The sequence below is a fragment of the Papio anubis genome, chromosome 6 (assembly GCF_008728515.1).
Source record: "Papio anubis isolate 15944 chromosome 6, Panubis1.0, whole genome shotgun sequence".
Lineage (NCBI taxonomy): Eukaryota > Metazoa > Chordata > Mammalia > Primates > Cercopithecidae > Papio > Papio anubis.
The window spans coordinates 21,352,417-21,372,459 of NC_044981.1; positions in this window are offsets into that span (position 1 = coordinate 21,352,417).

Here is a 20,043-nt window from a genome sequence, read left to right on the forward strand (position 1 = left end):
TTTGTTGGATGAAAAAGGCTTTAAGATAAATACACAGAACATACATCGCTTATGAAGAGAAATGATTTGTCATCTAGTTTAGTATTATTCTTGCAGATACACTGTATGCTTTTTTGGGAATTGTAAGCCCTTATGGGGCTCTCCAAGCACAAAGAGCATCCATTCACAAAAGGAGGGAAACGATATTTCTGCTATTGTCTTGTCCATATTCTACCAAGAACCTCATCATTTCACTTGTGCCGCATCTCCTGATAAGATTCTCCCACAAGCCCTTTCAAAGACAATGATTCTTTACCGTCTTGCAATTGTAGATACGTGTTTACTGTTTTTTGACTTGTGTTATTTAAAGGCGGTTAAGGGGAGAAAAGTCCTCAATATCCCAGAATACTCACTGGCATGATGGCCACAGATGAAGAGACAGAGGGCCTTAATTGACTATCATACACTACTTTGTCTTACAACAGACAGTGCAGCCAACAAGTTCAAATGGCCATAGTGACGAGGCCTTACAATGAAAGCCATGTCCCCTCTTCCATGTGCTTCTTCTTCTCCCTGTTCCCTGACGGTCACAAGCCATTCCTGCCTTGTACATCTTCTTCTACTCTGCATGGCACTATTAGTAAACTGAGTCAGGATCCCTCGCAGGGCCCAGCCATATGTTAAATGCAAGCTCCCACAAACATGTGAAGTGTGCCAGTCCTGATTCTTGGGTTTAGTGATAAAGGGTAAGTGGAGTCCTCACTTAGACCTGGAGCCTCCAATCCTGGTTTCATCAGAGAAGCCAGCATTGGGAGTTTCAGAATACTTCTGCCATTATTAAGAATTTGATAATTTTGGCCAGGCGCGGTGGCTCAAGCCTGTAATTCCAGCACGGGCTGAGACAGGCTGATCACAAGGTCAGGAGATTGAGACCATCCTGGCTAAACCAGTGAAACCCCGTCTCTACTAAAAATACAAAACAAAAACTAAAACAAAAACAAAACTAGCCTGGTGAGGTGGCGGGCGCCTATAGTCCCAGCTACTTGGGAGGCTGAGGCAGGAGAATGGCGTAAACCCGGGAGGCGGAGCTTGCAGTGAGCTGAGATTCGGCTACTGCCCTCCAGCCTGGGCGACAGAGCGAGACTCCGTCTCAAAAAAAAAAAAAAAAAAAAAAGATAATTTTGATTCTTAACCTGGCATTGTTCTTTGAGTATCACTTCCTCCAGAATCCTTTTGGAAGATGGGGTGTTTGCAGTAAGAGTTCAGATGTTCCTGGGTTCCCAGTCACAATGCCTTCCAAACACCATCAAAACCTCTCTCAGGAGATACTCGTTTCTTTGATTGGCTCAATGAAATATTTTACTAATTTTATGTGACATCTTGCATCATAAAAAGGAGTGCTTCTTGAGAAACTGTGAATGCTAAACCAAGCCCTGTGCTGCATCTTCGCCAGGGCCTGTGCCAAGTACTTGAGAGATTGCAAGGGGAAAGAGGTCCAATTATCAACTTGGACTGTGACCAATCACATCAGCAATTCCTCCTAGGAAGGCAAAAAAAAAAAAAAAAAAAAGCAAAGGCAATTATGTTCTGGAATAAGCAAAAAACATTTCCCATTTCCCTCCGTACTTCTTTCGGTTCTTTCGGTTACCTTGGTCAGATTGAACTTGGGTGTGGGTGTGACGGTCCCTATCTCATTCTGATATAACTCTGGTGGGTCAAGGTGTGATCAAAATCTGTGGTCTGACTTAGGTGGGCTGCCTAAGTACGATAACTTTGGTGGCTTAAAACAGTTGTTCTGGAGACTAAAAGTCTGAAATCAAGATGTTGGTAAAGCAGAGTTGGCAAAGCTCAAAGAGCTAAAAGCAGAACTACCATTCAACCCAGCAATCCCATTACTGGGTATGCATGGGGACCTTAACCTGCCTAGGATCTTGTCTGACATTCTTTCCTGAAGTGTCATTTTCTCTGTAGCTTGTGTTTATGCTTGGTGAAGGGTTTCCCTGTACTGATCCAAAAAGCACCAGTCCTAAGAGCTTCTTTGACAAGAAGAAGAAAGAGTCTCTAGCATCTCACACGTTTGAAAACTCAGAATACTTAATCCTCCCTTGGAGAGTCATAACAAGAATAAAAAGCTTCCTTAACCTTGCTTAATGTGGGTTCCCCAAACTTATTTATAGGAAGAGTCACATTCTGTGAAATATTGGAAAGGTAGAAGACATATTGGACTTTGAAACAAAAGGCCTATGTCTGGTCTCTACTCTGTGACTTTCTGACCGTTTGCACCAGATAAGTTATTAGGGAGCCTCAGTTTCCTTATATACAAAATGGGTATACAAAACACTGGCCCTACCTGCATATCATGGTTCTGAGAAACAAAAATGTCTATGAAACCATTTATAAAAATAATAATAGGCTATTCAAAAATATTCTTACGTATATGTACATCTATAACAGAAGTTGGCCTAACTATAGCCCACAGACTAAATTTGGTTCATTGCCTGATTTTATAAATAAAGTTTTATTGGAACACTGCCATGCTCATTTGTTTACTCATCATCTATGGCTGATGATGAGCTACAATGGCAGAATAGAGTAGCTGGAACAGAGACCATATGGCTCACAAAGTCCAAAATATTTGCTATTTGGTGTTTCACAGAAAAAAGTGCTGACCCTGATCTATAATAAGAAATGATTTCTATTCAAGGACGCATTGTGTCTGTAGGAGGAGAAATGACATAGATACGGTCAGCTCCACCTGAGGGCAAGCCATGAAGTGGGAACAGGGCCTAGGTTCTTGTCTCAGGAAGCACAGGTGGCTCTGTATCCCCCACCAGGTAGAGCAGGTGGTAAGGTCTCAAAGCCTAGCAGGACGGTGCTGAAATGTCACGCACAGACTTTCTCCAGATAATAACTTGGGTGACGAACATGCCCGGACACTTACAGAAAATCCTGGAAGGTTGCCCAGGCCACCCCGAGTGGAAGGAGGAGCTCAAGAGTACAGCTCTAGGCCTTTGGAAGGGGGGAGTGACAGTTTGTCACAAATATATTATTGCAAGTTGCAGCTCAAAGCATAACATTTCTATGAGTTTCTACAAACCTTGGGGACCAGAGACAGGTGTTCACTCTCAAAAGACTAATACAACATTGAAACGTCGTGATGACACTTGCAAACATTTCATCCTTAGGTCCCCCCTGGTGTGGCGGCTGACGTTTATGACCACTGGGTACCCACTTTCAGGGTGGTTCTGCATTCTGAAAATTCATCTCAACAACTTTCTAGAGCTCGGCACCCTAAACTCAGCGGCCTCATGTTCACAGACGAAGAAGCAAAGAACAAAGCACAGAAACAAGAGATTTCTTCCTGGAAAGAAGAATGTTCCCCACTTAGTAGATGGATGAATAGTGGGATAAGAGCCCTAACTCCAGGAGACAGATTATGGTGTATCTCACTAAGGTCTGTGTTTCAGTCGCTCCACTCATGAGCTGCTAACAGCATCTGGCGTCCATAACCCTTAGTAGAGGAATGTTTGCCAGGCTATTTGTGGAGCATATCTCTGAGTGTGCACTTAAGACACCTCATACATTTCTAGCCTCCCTCCCCACCCAGCCTGGGAGTGGAGGCTGTGATTATGTTCATGACCAGGAACGATGAAATGTTCCGGAGAGTCACCATGACATTTCAATGCTCTGTTAATCTTTTGAGAATTGCTCTTACAAGTGAATACTTAGCTCTGGTCCCTAGGGATTTTAGAAACCCATAGAAACAGAATCTAAATCACAGCTTGGGGCTCAGACCGGCTAATTCTCATTCTGCCTGTCCCACCCTGCACATCAGTCAACTTCTCTCAGTAATTTAGAGGCAAAGGGACTTTCCTCCTGCTTGATTTTGAGGTTCCTCTGCAGTCTGGAAGCAGTTTTATTCCCTGGGACTCTCCAGCTTTCACCTGCAGGCAGGTGTCCTTTACTGTCCTATACACAATAGTCCAGCCTCAAACCCTGGTTGTCACTTTACTCCCAGAATTCCCTTCATCTCCCACCTCAACCCCCATCTTCATGAACTGTTCCTGACGTCTCTGAACCCTTTTCTTGAAACTTGCTCCAAATCTAAGCTCCATTCTGCATTTCAGCATTTGATTGCATACTGTTATTCACAGTGCCCTTTAAAAATTCATATTTCACTGTGTTCTCTCAAGCAAGAACATCAGCTCCTTGAAGGCAGAGACCACGTCTTTCATTTGAAGCCTCACACCAATCTAAAGTAGTCGTTAGCGTGTAGTAGTTTGTTAGTAAATGTTGTTGAAATGAGACTTTTGAAGGTAGGTATTTAGGGGGCTTCTTTCTGCCTGTAACATTTTAAAAATTATGTGTTTCACAGCAATATAGTGGAAGTTCCAGGTTAAGTGTGTTGGCCATGTTCATTCTAGGACTCAGACATAACTGGTAGGGGCAGGCCTACCAAAATCTGTTAGCATTTGACCCCCACAGTAGCCTTTGGGGGAAGAAAAAGGAAAGGGATGTGATACTGGGATAAGGCTCATGAACCAGTGAGAAATGGAAGGGATATATTGCTTTTTCAGGGCTAAAATAACAAAGTACCATAACTTTGGTGGCTTAAAACAGTTGTTCTGGAGACTAAAAGTCTGAAATCAAGATATCGGTAAAGCAGAGTTGGCAAAGCTCTAAGAGCTAAAAGCAGAACTACCATTCAACCCAGCAATCCCATTACTGGGTATGTACCCAGAGAAATATAAAGTATTCTGCCATAAAGACACATGCACGTGAATGTTCACTGAAGTGCTATTCACCACAGCAAAGACATGGAATCAGCCTAAATGCTCATCAATGACAGACTGGATAAAGAAAATGTGGTACATATACACCATGGAATATTATGCAGCCATAACAAAGAACAAGATCACATCTTTTGTGGGAACATGGATGGAGCCGGAGGTTATCATCCTTAGTAAACTAACGCAGGAGCAGAAAGCCAAATATCACATGCTCTTACTTTTAAGTGGGAGCTAAATGTATACATGATAAGAACTTATAAACTCAAAGAAGGGAACAGCAGACACTGGGGTCTACTTGAAGGGGGAGGCTGGGGAAAGGGAGAGGATCAGAAAAAATAACTATGGGGTACTGAGCTTAATACCTGGATGATGTAATAATACGTACAACAGCCCCCTGTGACACATGTTTATCTGTGTAACAACCCCTCACATGCACCCCCAAACCTAAAATAAAAATTAAAAACAACAAAAAAAGAAAAGCACATTTCTATTTAAAGGAAAACATGTGATTTCATAATGAAATTCAAAAAGACAAATTATTTCATCTCTTTGATTGAAAGATGACTATAGAATGATCTTCACAAATTAGCATGAGCAGATCAGTTACATACAATTTTGCACTTTTAAACTTGAGTCTCTCATGGTGGGTAACTTTCAATTTTTGGCTATAAATTTCCCAAAAGTAGAATCTTTGTCTCCTTTTTAAAAGTAATAATAAATATGTTTAGCATTGATGCTATCCTCATCAAGCTACCACTGACTTTCTTCACAGAATTGAAAAAAACTACTTTAAATTTCATGTGGAACCTAAAAAGAGCCCGCATGGCCAAGGCAATCCTAAGCAAAAAGAGCAAAGCTGGAGGCATCATGCTACCTGACTTCAAACTATACTACAACAAGGCCACAGTAACCAAAACAGCATGGTACTGGTACCAAAACAGATATATAGACCAATGGAACAGAACAGAGGCCTGAGAAGTAACACCACACATCTACAACCACCTGATCTTTGACAAACCTGACAAAAACAAGAAATGGGGAAAGGATTCCCTATTTAATAAATGGTGTTGGGAAAACTGGCTAGCCATATGTAGAAAGCTGAAACTGGATCCCTTCCTTACAACTTATACAAAAATTAACTCAAGATGGATTAAAGACTTAAATGTAAGACCTAAAACCATAAAAGACCTTAGAAGAAAATCTAGGCAATACCATTCAGGACATAGGCATAGGCAAAGACTTTATGACTAAAACACCAAAAGCAATGGCAACAAAAGCCAAAATTGACAAATGGGATCTAATTAAACTAAAGAGCTTCTGCACAGCAAAAGAAACTATCACCAGAATGAACAGGCAACCTACAGAATGGGAGACAATTTTTGCAATCTATCCATCTGACAAACGGCTAATATCCAGCATCTACAAAGAACTTAAACAAGTTTACAAGAAAAAAACAAATAGCCCCATCAAAAAGTAGGCAAAGGGTATGAACAGACACTTCTCAAAAGAAGACATTTATGCGGGCAACAGACATGAAAAAAAGCTCATCATCACTGGTCATTAGAGAAATGCAAATCAAAAACACAATGAGATACCATCTCACACCAGTTAGAATGGTGATCATTAAAAAGTCAGGAAAAAACAGATGCTGGAGAGGATGTGGAGAAATAGGAATGCTTTTACACTGTTGGTGGGAGTGTAAATTAGTTCAACCATTGTGGGAGACAGTGTGTCAATTCCTCAAGGATCTAGAACTAGAAACACCATTGGACCCAGCAATCCCATTACTGGGTATATACCCAAAGGATTATAAATCATGCTACTATAAAGACACATGCACTCGTATGTTTATTGTAGCATTATTCACAATAGCAAAGTCTTGGAACCAACCCAAGTGTCCATCAACGATAGACTGGATTAAGAAAGTGTGGCACATATACACTTTATGGAATACTATGCAGCCATAAAAAAGGACGAGTTTATGTCCTTTTCAAAGACATGGCTAAAGCTGGAAACCATCATTCTCAGCAAAATATCACAAGGACAGAAAACCAAACACCACATGTTCTCACTCATAAGTGGGAGTTGAACAATGAGAACACATGGACACAGGGAGGGGAACATCATACACTGGGGCCTGTTAAGGGGTGGGAGGCTCCGGGAGGGATAGCGTTAGGAGAAATACCTAATGTAAATGATGAGTTGATGGGTGCAGCAAACCAACATGGCACATGTATACCTATGTAACAAACCTGCACGTTGTGCACACATACCCTAGAACTTAAAGTATAATAAAAAAAAGCTTATGATATAATGAATTGCTAATATGATTCATGACATTCAGTAAATAGTTGAGTTAATGAATTGTTCAAAAATAGTTATTTAACTAATAGTTGTGTCTGGTATATTTTTAAAATAATATTTGTTAAAAAAAAAAGGGGGGGCATGGCTGGGCGCGATGGCTCACGCCTGCAATCCCAGCACTTTGGGAAGCTGAGGCGGACAGATCCCCAGGTCAGAGGTTCGAGATCAGCCTGGCCAACATGGTGAAACCCCGTCTGTACTAAAAATACAAAAAATTAGCCAGGCGTGGTGGTGCACGCCTGTAATTCCAGCTACTCGGGAGGCTGAGGCAGGATAATCGCTTGAACCCGGGAGGCGGAGCTTGCGGTGAGCCGAGATCACGCCACTGCACTCCAGCCTGGGCGAAAGAGTGAAACTCCGTCTCAAAAAAACAAAAAAGAAAGAAAGATGTTGGCAGAGATATGTTCCCCCCAAATCCTCTAGAGGAGGATCTTTTTTTTTTTGCCTTTTCTAGCTTCTGGTAGCCCCAGGTATTCCTTGGCTTCTGGCAGGGCGATTCCAATCTCCACTTCCGTCTCTACGTGGCCATCTGCCCTCTGTGTGTCTGCGTCTTCACATGGTATTTTCTCCTATAACGATACCGTTATATTGGATTATCCCTATTGACCTTAATTTGATTGTAGATGCAAAGATCTTATTTCCAAATAAGGTCACATTCACAGATATTGGGAGTTAGGATTTCTATGTATCTTTTTAGGGAGCATAATTTAACCAATAATGAAAAGCATCTTCAATGAGAGAGTTACATGGTATTCTTTAATAACATTCTTAACCAGACTTCAAGGACTGAGCTAAAACTCTTCACAAGTCAGTACAAATGGAAGACCTTTAGAAAACATAGGTTTGGTATACTTTCATTATACAGTTATAGGCTTATAACACTGTCTTGGGGCTGTGAGGGAAGTACAAGCTATGTTAGAGGGCATTTTCTCTCCTACGGACTGGAACCTGGTGGAACCTGACTGCAGGGCGGGTTCTCAGCAGTGAACCAGGCCCCCCTGCCCTTGCCTGGAGCAGGAAGACAGCAGGAAACTAGGCTTTGAGAGGAGAGAAGGAGGCCAAGAGGACTGTCCCTAGGTATCTTGGAGGTAAGTCAGTCCACACCAAAGACTGTGAGGAACATTCCCTTTCCACCTGCTTCAAAACTTCTCTCCCACAAATCCCTATTTCATTTCTGCTGTAGTGTCTTTCTTATTTCCTCACCTTTCTCAGTCCCATGCTGTCTGCACTCCACTTCCTGCCCTTTCTTCCCCATCCCAAGAGCTGATCAAGACATTTTATTTAAGATGAAAATAGAAATGATTTTCTCGGCTGGGAGCAGTGGCTCATGCGTGTAATCCCAGCACTTTGGGAGGCCAAGGCGGGTGGATCACCTGAGGTCAGGAGTTCAAGACCAGCCTGGCCAACGTGGTGACACCTCCGTCTCTACTAAAAATACAAAAATTAGCTGTGTGTGGTGGTGCGTGCCTGTAATCCCAGCTACTCAGGAGACTGAGGCAGGAGAATCACTTGAATCCAGGAGGCAGAGGCTGCAGTGAGGTGAGATTGTGCCATTGCACTACACCTGGGTGACAAGAGCGAAACTCCATCTCAAAAAAAGAAACAAATTTTAAAGATAGGTAGATAGATAGATAGATGATAGATAGATAGATAGACAGACAGACAGACAGACAGATAGATAGATAGATAGATAATTTTACTCCTTGTATTTTGATAGCTCTGTTGACTCTGTCTTTCACTGTGTACCTCTCAAGGAGGGTATCCTTGTGTCTAAAAATGAACAACTATCTCTTTTGCTTAGGAACAGAATCACTTCCACGATGCTGTGGTCTCTGCGACTCTGTATTTAGAGGATTTTCTTCTCTGCCCTGCCCAGTGCCATCGAAGGGGTACATACCCTGGTGGAGCTTCAGGCAGAGAAGTCCAATTCTGGAGTAAGTACAGACAGCCCCTCCCTGCCCTCTCTCTTTCCCTCTCCCGACTACCGGGCAGAGGGTGGAGATTCTCAGATGCTTCTAGGTACCATAAATGCCCTCTGGCTGTAGCAGCTCTGAACCCCTGTCCAGAATTGTATAGATTAGGGCTATGTGCACTTGCCCTTGACTGAGCTGACTTTTAAATATCCCAGCGAGCTCCCTCGTCTCTCTTTTAATTTGGTTATAAGCATCGTCTTATCTGACACAAAATTGAAAATAGAGCATTATCTGCCTCTCGGTTTTGATGGCCTAATTTGGGGTCCTGAGGCCCTACTTTGAGGTCTTGGGGTAAAACCTGGCGTGGAAAGCCGATCCCTGGCATGTGCCAGAAGGTGCTTCTGGAGAAGGCTGCAAAGGCAAGGTTGCATCTGCAGAAACCACAGCCCTGGTGGATTCTGCAGAGCCAGGCCTCTGGGGATCTTGTGACTGGAAACCCGAGCTTCTGCTGGTCTCACAGGCCTTCTCATAAGGGGCGGAGGGAGCAGGGAAGGAATGAGCTCACCCTTCCTCTCCCTGGGCTGTCTTGGCCCTGCCTGTGCCCTCACTCACCTCCTTGTCACCCAGGCCCTTGGCAGGCTGGTGCTGTCAGGGTAGGAGGGTGCTGCAGTCACAAGCCTGCCAGATCCTACTTGTTGCTTTTGCAGAGTGTATAATCAGGGCATCGGGGGAACTAGACAAACAGAAAGAACAAAGAAAGTCCTGAGATTTGGGCTAGTTTCTAGGAATTGAAAAATCTTTGCTAACGTGAGGGTGTCTATGGATGATATGTTCTTGCATATGTTTGTGCTGATGTATTTACTTATAGAGGCTTAACCATTAAATCATTTTACCCCCTGAGGATGCTCTCAGAGGCAGCAAATCTCTTGGCATGAAATATATCATGGCAATAAAAACTACTCATGACAGGCAGGATGCTGCTGGAGTGTGTAAAATAAATTTTAAAAACTGGGTTAAAACAGTAGGAGGCATGATAGTCTAGCAGAAATAAAAATGACAGTTGGAGACTGTCAAATCTAGATCCTTTTTTCCTGAACAATCAACGAACTATTTTTAGCCTTCATTTTTCTAGTGGGTAAAAATGATGATAACCATGCCCTGTCTCCCAGTTCTTGCCCAGAGCTTCCTCATATTCCTCAAGTCTGGAATCAATAGTGTTAAAAAGAAAGAAGAGGTCATTAGTTGAGAATTGATAAATTGATTCAACAAACTGGGCTAAGAAGAAATGATAGGGCCAGGGGAGGGAGAAGGAGGAAATTTTAGGGAAATAGAGTGTAATTTTGTGGTCTTAAAGTTTCTTGTCATACGAAATTGACTCTGATTTTTAGCCTGATATCAGTTAGTCAAGATTAATAATAATATTGACAATTTGAGTGGCCTGTAATGTACCTGGCAGCATGCTGGAGGCTCTTTCTCATTAACTACTCAGTGATCACACCATCTCCCCAAGGAAGGTGTAACACTCCTTGTATTATAGATGATGGAATGGAGACTCAAAAGACCAGATAACTGCCTCAAAGTCCCATGCTAGTGTGTATTGGAGGTTGGCCAGTGTACCATGCAATGGGTTAGTGGAAATATTGGGTATCTTCAATGTTGATGTTCAAGCCTAGGTGTTCTGTGGGCTGTTCAGCTAGTTTCTTTCTTTCTTTCTTTTAGAGACAAGGTCTTGCTCTGCCACCTAGACTGGAGTGCAGTGGTGCAATAATAGCGCATTGCAACCTCAACTTCCTGAGCTCAAGGGATCCTCCTGCCTCAGCCTCTTAAGTAGCTATGACTATAGGTATGCACCACCATGCCCAGTTATTTAAAAACAAATTATTTTTTTAGAGATGGGGATCTTACTGTGTTGCCCGGCTGGTCTTGAACTGTTGGCCTTAAACAGTCCACCTGCCTTGGCCTCCCCAAGCACTGGGATTATAGGTGTGAGCCACTGTGCCCAGCCAGCTCAGCTATTTTCTATCATCTATCCCCTTTTCGTCTCCCAAAAAACCCTCCCATGTGCCTTCTATGCTTTCAAATCCTTAGCTACTTACCTAAGTCCATTGACATAGACTCAGAACAGAGACTTGTTGTATGGGCAAATCTGGAGACCAGGAGACTAGGTAAGTGAGGTAGCTGGGCCCAATCTGTGGACTTGAGGGCCTTCTGGCTCCTGGATCTTCCTTCCCATACAGAGACAGGCCCCAAAGGGGACGGGAGGGAGGCTGCTCCAGAGGGCAGATCCTGGGGAGTGTGTGTGACCAGGATGGCACGACCTTGGCTTAGTTCTAGGGCCTTACGTTCTCACCAGGGACAGCCTGTGAGGTATACATATGTTAGTTTTAATCTCTCCTGTGAAGTGGTTAGTTTGTGACCTGATCAGAAACACCCTCTACCCCAACCCTGGATTATTGGTTTGCATTTGCAGTCCTCTGGTCGACAGTCCAGACTGAGCTCCTTCAAGGCATCATCTCCTGGCTATCTCCATCAGCAGTACAGGCTTTGTGCTTTAGCGTAAAAGGTGTTAAAAAAATACTTTTCGTTGTTGAGATGAATGGTGTTCAAGATGTGTGGGCTGGCTAGGAATAGTCTACAAGCCCCTCTGCCCTAGCACAAGCAGGCTGTAGGAATGCAGCGATCCTAGTAGCTTACACTCTTTGGAATCTCATTTTGTTTGGCCCTGATTCTGTTACCTGAAACCCACAGGAAAGTAAACTGAATCCTACTGCTAGGATTCGGGGATATATGCTTTAAGTGAGTCTTTTCCAGAAATCTCTTGTTGAGCTGCCTAAAAGGGCAGAGATCTAGGACTTTATCCACCTTCCAGACAACCTGATGTGACTGTGCATGTGGCTGTTTACTAATAAATATTTGCAGAATCAGTTCATGATTTACTTTCATTGTAACATATCCCTAGTGATGAGTGTGTGTGTCCATGTGTATGCGTGCAGATACGTGTGTATGTGTGTGTAAGAGGTGACTACGCACATTTCTTCTCAACTCTGCGCTCAGTGACATCATGAGTTAGCTTGAAATAGACAAATGCTACAAATCAGAGCTTTTTCTTTGTTTTCCCCCTAGGAAACTTGTCATTAAACATTTACCTGTGCACTGCTGCCTCAAGCCTCTGGAGACTAATTGTGAGTGGACAAATTGTTTTAGGACAGTTTGTAGTATCATTAAAATAAATCAACCTGCTTGTCCCTATCTTTAGTCCATAAGGAGGTTCAAAACCGTTTTCAATTTGTCTTATAAGAACCCTAGGGTTTTTCAATATATATGTATTAATATTTGCAAACAAGATGTAAAAATGATAAAAGGAGGCCGGGCATGGTGTCTCACGCTTGTAATCCCAGCACTTGGGGAGGCCGAGGTGAGAGGATCACCTGAGGCCAGGAATTTGAGGCCAGCCTGACCAACATGGTGAAACCCTGTCTCTACCAAAACATACGAAAATTAGCTGGATGTGGTGGTGCACGCCTGTAGTACTAGCTACTAGGGAGGCTGGGGTGGGAGAATCTCTTGAACCCAGGAGGCAGAGGTTGCAGTGAGCCGAGATTGCGCCATTGCACTCCAGCCTGGGCAACTGAGTGAGACACTGTCTCAAAAACAAACAAACAAAAAAGGTAAAAGCACCACACACCTATTATAGACTACTTAGATACTAGAGAGAAGTGAAAATGCCTAAATATATCACCCTTAGTTCTACCAGCCAAAGATAATAATTTTTAAAATAGTATTTTACAAAGTTAAGTTGTATGACCAAGCTTTATTTTTAAGAAAGAAAGCAAAAATAAGGAAGCACTCTCCTTAACTGTGTTGAAATGAGCTTTATGCGTTGTGGAAAACCAAGTGGAAAGAATAATTTTCAGTCTTTCGATCACTTAAGTTAGCCATGATTCCAAAAAGAAAACCTGCTTTTCCACAAACTGAAAACAAGTGCCAGTTGCCTCCTTCTTGTCTTGGATTTCGATGTCCCCAAAAGCAGTATTTTCTGTCTTCAGCGTGTTAGCAAGAGTGTCAGGGGTTATGAAATAATAAGCTGAACTGTTCCCCAGATTCTCACAGTTTACTACACATGAGCTTCCTGAGAAAGTCAACTAAAGTGAGTTCAGTCTTTGGAGTCATTTAAATACAAACGGCTCTTCCAACTGCACAGTGACAAACTCGACAATAACTATTGTCTTCAAGTGTCCACAGAGCTCAGCTGTCAAGGCCTGGTTGATTAAGAAGCACAACTCAGGGCACATTAACTGGAGTGTGTTTGCTTTGGAACTAAGACTATTTTAGAAATAAATTGAGGATCCAGATGTAATGAAAGAAGCAGGGACAAGACTCTCTTTTTTGTGAACAGCACTTGTAACTTGTTCCCCTGCATTTCGACGCTATCACAATGCAGTTTGAGTTGAACGGCCTGCATCTGGTATTGCTTAAGTAATATCAGTGTTTCCCACTGGCTGGCCTTGTAGGGCAAGACAATCCCTCTTCTGAAAGCTCACCCACATAATGTCATGAAAACAGCCCCTGATGACTTATTTAAAGTCATGTCGGCCAGGTGCGGGGGCTCAGGCCTATAATTTCAGCACTTTGGGAGGCTGAGGCAGGCGGATCATGAGGTCAAGAGATCGAGACCATCCTGGCTAACACAGTGAAACCCCGTCTCTAGTAAAAACACAAAAATTAGCCAGGCATGGTGGCATGTGCCTGTAGTCCCAGTTACTTGGAAGGCTGAGGCAGGAGAATCGCTTGAACCCGGGAGGCGAAGGTTGCAGTGAGCCGAGATTGTGCCACTGCACTCCAGCCTGGCGACAGAGTGAGACTCTGTCTCAAATAAATAAATAAATAAATAAATAAATATAATGAGTCACGTCAGCAGAGGAGTTTGTACATTCCCGAACTTCAGGATAAGTGCATCGCAGTGTCTATGCAGAATACTGAAGGCCGTTGGAAGTATAACGAATTTGTACTTGAGGCCTTTACCTTTGTGTTGTCTGTTCTCTGATAGGGGAAGGAAGGCGAGCATCAATTCATAAGCTATGGCAGAGCCCACATCACAGGGGTCACAAAATACTTTGCTAAAAATGCTTCCATTCACCAAGAGAGAAATCTCATGTAAACTATGGACTTTCGGTGACGGTGATGTGTCAGTGTAGGCTCATCAATTGCAATGAATGTACCAGTTTAGAGGGGATGCAGATAATGACAGAGTCTGTGCATGAGTGGGGGTAGGCACAGAGGGTCTATGAGAAGTCTCTGTACCTTCCTCTCGATTTTAACTTTGAACTTTAAACTGCTCTAAAGTACAAAGTCTATTTTTTATTTTTATTTTTTTTTTGAGATGAAGTCTCGCTCTGTCACTCAGGCTGGAATGCAGTGGCGTGATCTCGGCTCACTGCAACTTCCACCTCCTGGGTTCAAGTGATTCTCCTGCCTCAGCCTCCCAAGTTGCTGGGACTACAGGCGCCTGCCACCACGCCCGGCTAATTATTTGTATTTTTAGTAGAGATGGGGTTTCACTGTGTTAGCCAGGATAGTCTCGAAATCCTGACCTCGTGATCCGCCCACTTTGGTCTCCCAGAGTGCTGGGATTACAGGTGTGAGCCACGGCGACTAGTCATAAAGTCTATTTTAAAAAACACAATAGTCTTTATTTTTCGGAGAAACCATTCCTACTTTGGGCCCATCCCATGCAAGCAGAGCCTGAGTGTGTTTGGGTCTGCTCTGGACATTGAGTCATTAAAGAGTGGAGTTTTCTTTAAAAAGATCAGAAATAAAAAATAAAGAAAGAGATTCAATTGAAAGCCTTTTTTTCTTTTCTTTTCTTTTTCTTTTTTTTTTTTTTTTTTTTTTTTGACAGAGTCTTGCTCTGTCACCCAGGCTGGAGTGCAGTTGCACAATCTTGGCTCACTGCAACCTCGACCTCCTGGGTTCAAGTGATTCTCCTGCCTCAACCTTCCAAATAGCTGGGATTACAGGTGCCCGCCACCACACCTGGCTAGGTTTTTTGGTTTTTGTTTTTTGTTTTTTTGTATTTTTAGTAGAGACAGGCTTTCGCCATGTTGGCCACGTTAGTCTTGAACTCCTGACCTCTGGTGATCCGCCCACCTTGGCCTTGCAAAATGCTGGGATTACAGGTGTGAGCCACCACACCTGGCCTGAAAGTCTTTGTTTTCATTAAGCATGGGAACCATTGATTTGTGAAGGTTTCCAGTTAAAAGCGACATGAGAGAAATGAGGCATTTTCGTGATGGTTCCTTTGAGAACATTATTTTCTGAAGATTTAATTCATTCTTTTCAATGTGGTACATACGGGTGGGGATAAAAAGGAGAAAGGAATATAGTTGAAGGCTGTGTGATCTGCCGTGTGACTCCTTCTTGCAAACCACAAATCTCCAGTAAAATCTGTGAAGAAAAAACAAACTGGTCAGATGTCTGCCTCAAGTAGATTTATTAAAGGAATTGGAGAAGGGGCTAAATTTTGTGTTCTGCGTGTCTCTGGGTGTAACAGGGACAACCCCTGAGGGTTTATAAGAGTGAAGGCAGAAGAGAGCTTGAAAGAGAATATGACTGCCAGAGGGAAAATAATTCTATTCATGCTGACTTTCTTAACTGCAATGGTCAATTTTGGGAATATTGTTACAGCCAGGAGGATCCCTCTGCTAGATACATTATACCTCTGACCTAGAAATGGCTACATCAACACTAAAAATAGATGGGGGTTTCTTAAACGGGTTTAGTAATAGAATTTGGTTATCACAGAACTTCCACCACCAGACCAGTTTAATCCAAAGTGAGGCCCAGAAGTGGAACAGTGACTAGCAGGATCGCTCCAGTCATGTGGGCAAGTACTCACAATATATTCATCCTAGGAGATTTTGACAGAAACAGAGAGATCACCTGGGGTCTGATTGTGTTTACTGTGAGAAAAGAAATGGAGCCCTACGGGGAGGAAGTCATGGGATCTGCTCAGGACTTTGAACTTGGCCAGAAAATCCTGTTTTTCTCTTGGCGACTGACTTCTCCAAGATGACTTTGAAAGGACACACTACTTTTCAACATATTCATAATCACATGAGGAAGAAGGCAAGACTCTAGTACTTTTGGGTGCTCAAAGACACTTTTGGGAGAAACATTTATATTAACTTTCTCTTCTGGTAGAGAGAAAGATATGGAACAGATCTGAAGATCATCTTTATGTTGGATCCATGGAAACTGGGGGGATAATGGGGTTCTGTGTTCGACCCCCGCTGACTTCAGTAAGGGTGGATCATGTTCAACAAACTGGAGACCCGGAGCCAGCAAACAAGACATGGGGTGTACTGAGGGAACTTACATGCAGCGCTGTCCAGTGGCGACGGGCTGGACAGGAGAACTTCAGCCTCTTGTAAAAAACATGCAGTTTGCCAGGCGCGGTGGCTCAAGCCTGTAATCCCAGCACTTTGGGAGGCGAGACGGGCAGATCACAAGGTCAGGAGATCGAGACCATCCTGGCTAACACAGCGAATCCCCATCTCTACTAAAAAAATACAAAAAACTAGCCAGGCAAGGTGGCGGGCGCCTGTAGTCCCAGCTACTCGGGAGGCTGAGGCAGGAGAATGGTGTAAACCCGGGAGGCGGAGCTTGCAGTGAGCTGAGATCTGGCCACTGTACTCCAGCCTGGGCGACAGAGTGAGACTCCGTCTCAAACAAAAAAAAAACATGCAGTTTGTATAGCATTTTCACTTAGCATCCTCCACCTGGTAACCTTCACTTAACCCAAAACAAAGGGCCTCAATCCCATCTATGGCCCATGTTCCACAGGATGGGCCAGGGGTTCAGATGTTCCTCATAGATAGGGAAAAAAATTTCTGGGTTGACCACTCCCAGGTTGATTCCTTAGCTCATAATTTCGAACACACATTCTTCTTAGACCACAGGGTCACTCTCAAGTTATGCTTAAGTTACATTATTGCTGTCAGGCCACTTGAGGGTATGCTACATCCCAGCATGCCCCTGAGTGGCCCTCACATTCTTATCACACCATTCTTCCACAAGTTCCCTGGGGCCAGGTGTGCAGAGGATCACTGCAGCCAGACACTGCAGCAGCAATACGAACTACAACAACAACAAAGAATAATGACTATAGTAGCAATCATACCATATAGAAAGTTTTTCCAAGCACTTGAGAGTTGATTGAACCACATAGTTATAGGGTTGGATGACAGGGATTCTGTAGTGGAAATATCAGTATTTAGGACTTGTGTAGTATGGGTTACATTGTGAGAGTAATTAGTGATAACATTCACGTTTGTTTGTTTGTTTGTTTTTGAGACAGGGTCTCACTTTGTCACCCAGGTTGGAGTGCAGTGGCACAATCTCGCCTCAATGCAGCTTTGACTTCCTAGGCTCAAGCGATCCTCACCTCAGCCCCCCAAGCAGCCGGGACTACAGGCACATGCCACCATGTCCAGCTAATTTTTTGTAATTTTTGTGGAGATGGGGTTTCGCCATGTTGGCAGGCTGGTCATGAACTCCTGAGCTCAGGTGATCCACCCATCTCAGCCTCCCAAAGTGCTAGGATTACAGGCGTGAGCCACCGTGCCCAGCCCAACATTCAATTTTAATTAATGCATAGGTTCTGCCCTGAGCAGCAGTTAAGATGTCCAGGGCCATGTGATTTTGCAAAGAAGGGTATGTGACCCCCTCCTGTATCTGCACTACCATTGTCTACCCTAGCCCATCGTATACAGTGTACCCCCCAGTGGGGTAACCTTAACTGGCTCCCATACTAGGCAGAAAATATGTCATCTCGTCTCATTGATGGTGGGAAACTCGCTGCATGAGATGCTGTTGTTGCTAAAGGGAAATGGGTGAAGGTCATTACACCAAGTACAGAAGTGGCTCCGGGGACTCAGATGAGCTGCTTGGATGCATCATGGCAGGCCTGCAGTGGAGGAGAGAGGGGCAGCTTTCTGCAGACCCAGCAGACCCCAACAGTCTGTTTTGTTCTGGAGAGAGATTACTATCTGTACCCAGTCGGCAAAGAGGTTTGCTGTGCACCATCTATGGGCAAAAGGTGAGATGTTTAGATGTTTAGTGGGTACAAGAAAGGGCAAGTCGTTTAACAAGACACAGGAAGTTGTGTTATTCTGAGACAGCGCCACCCCTGGCCGTGGCCGGGTGCCTGGTTTGTGATACCAAATGGATTGCCCCGCTCTGCCACATGTTGTGGGAGGTCAGAGTAAGACACGGGGGTATCATAATGTTCCGTAATGAGAGGATCATCCCCTTGCACAAAGGGAGGACCAGGATTCATTATTTTAGAAGCATGAGGGCTGGGCACGGTTGCTCACGTCTGTAATCCCAGCAGTTTGGGAGGCCGAGGCGGGTGGATCACCTGAGGTCAGGAGTTTAAGACCAGCCTGGACAACATGGTGAAACCCTGTCTCTACTAAAAATACAAAAAATTAGCCAGGCAATAGTGGTGCGTGCTTATAATCCCAGCTACTTGGGAGGCTGAGGCAGGAGAATCACTAGAACACGAGAGGCAGAGGTTGCAGTGAGCCGAGATTGCTCCACTGCACTCCAGCCTGGGCAACAAAAGTGAAACTCTGTCTCAAAAAATAAATAAACAAACAAATAAATAAATAAATAAATAAAAGCATGAGGAAGAGTAGGGTGTAAAGTAGGTATGACCTGTATATCCTGTTTCAGGCCCTTCCCCCATGGAGCAGAAAAACCAAACCATCAGGGGCCTGGTTTGCCATTTCCAGGGCCATGTAAAGATGTGCTCACTGGTACACAGGACCTTTGGCAAGGGCAATAGCAGGTTACCTTGAATCCCAGGTTGGGACAAAAGTATACTGTCCCTTAGCCTGTCTCTCTGGATCATGACGGGGGGATCAGGTCCTTGATTCAGAATAGTGTACAACCTGGAGTGATGAGAACATGCACGCTCACAGAGCCAGGAAGTGCGCCACCTGCCAAAGCTGTTACTTCAACAGTCCATTCATCTGTTCAATCAGCCACGTTGCCATAGGGCGATCTGTAAGTGGAAATGCTATAAGTGGAAATGCTGGTGGCTATCCAGGGCCTCCACCCATTTCTGTACTGTATGTCTGATCATTACAAGCCCTGATCGCTGTCGGTATTGGTGGGGACACTGTAGGCTGCACACAGCTGCTATAGTCTTTTCAAGGTGGGTAGCATGCTTGCTAGGATATGCCTTCAGTTGCCCTGTGCAGGTCACTGCACAAGTCAAGGCACAGTGGCAGCCATCAGATAGAAGCAAAGGTCCTATGTAGTCACTTGCCACTGTTACACTAGGCTCCAGCCCCCGACCATCTTTCAGGTATCAGGCAGCCAGGGCCTGGGGCATTCAGGCCAGGTAGGACGTTGCTGACAGACATGTACTATGTCTTTATATCACAGTGGCAGGCCCCAGTTCTTCACTATGGCTCAAAGAGTGCATTGTCCCTGATACCTTGTTTTCTCAGGTAGCCAGTGGGCTACATCTTGTGTGGGGACTTCCTCAAGGAGACAAATGCAGGCAAGCCCATCCACCTGTGGGTTTCCAGGTGGTATAGGTGGAGTGTGGGCATCCACGTGGTAGGCCGCTATGTGCATCCCAAGATGCAATGGAGAATGTCCTTCCACATGTCAGCACCCCAAAGGGGATGGCCCGTACTGTCCACATCCTGGGCTTCCCACTGTAGTAGCCACATGGTGAGTCCCTTAAAGATGGCCCGACTAGGGGCCGGGCGTGGTGTCTTACGCCTGTAATCCCAGCACTTTGGGAGGCCGAGGCGGATGGATCACGAGGTCAGGAGATCGAGACCATCCCAGCTAACACGGTGAAACCCCGTCTCTACTAAAAATAAAAAAAAAATTAGCTGGGCGAGGTGGCGGGCACCTGTAGTCCCAGCTACTCGGGAGTCTGAGGCAGGAGAACGGCGTGAATCTGGGAGGCACAGCTA